This window comes from Belonocnema kinseyi, chromosome 3 (assembly GCF_010883055.1).
Source record: "Belonocnema kinseyi isolate 2016_QV_RU_SX_M_011 chromosome 3, B_treatae_v1, whole genome shotgun sequence".
Classification (NCBI taxonomy): domain Eukaryota; kingdom Metazoa; phylum Arthropoda; class Insecta; order Hymenoptera; family Cynipidae; genus Belonocnema; species Belonocnema kinseyi.
Window position 1 is genome coordinate 39,357,633 of NC_046659.1, and position 2,476 is coordinate 39,360,108.

Below are 2,476 nucleotides of genomic sequence, written 5' to 3' on the forward strand. Positions count from 1 at the left end.
AATGAAAATGTTTGATTACCGCTCTGAACTCGTTTTTTTTTTCCATTTTTCTTAACGAACAATTTTTTTTTCAATTGGTTATAAAAACACGTAAACTCAGAAAATGTTGACTGTGGCTGCACCATATATCTAGTCGGGAGTGGTACTGACTGAAAACAGATGATTTGGAGCGATTCGCGCGCTATCTGTTGGTCATTCTAAGGACTTATTGAACTACCCTCGTATTTTAATTATAATTATATTTATATTGGATATAAGTGATATATTTTTTATCAATTCTTTTGATCATGTATATGTTTTAAATAATTTTTTCATTAGCTACGTTAATAATTTTAACAATAAATATATTTTTTTAACTAGAACAAATAATAAAATCAATAATATCAGCAAATAAACAAAAAAAAATAGATGATCAGAAGAATTAATAAAAAATATATGACGTATATTGTATATTGAGGAAATAATTTAGTATAAAAGTTAATGGAAAGACTAATAAATGAGAAAGTAGATTTAATATTATTTAACATAATGTATATATTTATTTAAATTGAACCGAATATCATATATACATTTATACAGTGCAATCATTTATTTGTTGCTAAATCTTGAAAGCTTTTTTCTCGCTGCATTCAACCCCTAATAATTTTATTAAAAAATTTTCATTTAAAAGTGATTTTGAATTAATTAGCTAATTATATTACTGCAAATCTCATTTCTAAAATGAACAGACTATAAACTATTAAACTTTATAAACAAACGTACCGTACTCATGACGGAGTGTAGGAGGAAATTCACTTTTTTCGTTCAGCCTGACACTCCGAACTTTTGTCTTCTCTATTTTTTTATTAATATCATTTCTACTCAAAGCATGGAAAAACTGAAATTTTGTACATAACAATTTTTATCCTTTGATAAGTGATAAGGAAAACTTTATATTGTCTAAAATTAATGTTTAGGGACTCATAAAATACAAATAATTTGTGTATCATTCCATTTATTTGTTGGAAACAAATTTGATAAACAAATTAACAAATAGTCTTATTATCGGTAAAATTTGTTGGTGTTAAAAGTGCTTTACATTAATGTAGGAATTACATTTAATAACAAATATAATTTAAAAGTTTATAATAACTATTGTTATAAACAATTCTCGTGGCAAAATATTATAATTTGAGATTTTTAAAATTATTATTTCCTTCAAGCGCCAGGAAGAATTCAGGTATTCCCTAAAACAATAAATATTTAATAATATTTGATAAAATATAACCGTTCTAACCTTATAGTCGTTCTGACCATTGAAGGAAATTATAATTTGAAGAATCTCAAATTCTAATATTTTGACACAAAAATTGTTTATCACAGTGTTTATTATAAACTTTTAAATTATTTTTGTTATTAAATGTCATTCCTATATTAATGGGAAGCACTTTTAGCAAAAAAATTTTTTCACTGATAATAAGACTTTGTTCATAGTTTGACTGAAAAAATTATTAATAAAAAAATAGAGGAGACAAAATTTGGGAGAGTCAAGATCTATAGAATTTAATAATCTTTAATTTAAAACAGAAAAATTCAAAATCGCAAGAAAATTCAAGGCTCTGGACATTTTTGATTGAAAAAAGTGCATTTCCTCCAACTGTGCGTCATGAGTACAGTACGTTTGTTTATAATTTTTAATAGCCTATAGTTTGTTTATTTTAGAAATGAGGTTTGCAATAATATAACAGGAATGAATGCAGCGAGAAAAAAGCTTTCAAGATTAAGAAACAAATAAATTATTGAGCTGAATAAATGTATATATGATGCTTGGGTCAATTTAAATAAATACATACATTATATCATTCGTGGCATTGACTTTTTTCCAAATGATTCCCTCAAACATTTTAAATACAATTACCACTACTTTTTAAAAATATTTCCTTCAAAACTTGAGATTTTAAAGATTTTAAAGTAACAAAGATTCTTTACTTTGTAATTTAAGTTGTAGTCTTAAATATTCTAATTATTATTATATTTATATTGGATATAAGTAATATATTTTTCTTTAATTCTTCTGATCATGCATATTTTTCAAATATTTTTGTCATTGAAGTCTTAAATATTATTAATTTTTTCATTAGCTACATTAATAATTTCAACAATAAATAATTTGGTTTAATTTTAACAAATAATAAAATCAATATGAGCAAAATAAATCACAAAAATATAAAGTTCGAACTGCTTTCAAAATGTATCTCAAAATTAAGTTTTATTCATGTTAAACTACATATTTTCATGACTTTTCTTTTTTTTTTCATTTGCAAACAGCATCAAGTTTTTAATTATTTTTGCTTTTTCTTAATGCAATTCAATGAAAAAGACAGACCTACTTTTTGTTGTGCCATCTGTTGGCTTAGTTTTACTGACATTTCCCCTCCGGATCGTAAGAAAACTACTACTAAATACACATACACGGCCGAGGCAGGGGGCTGGTTCG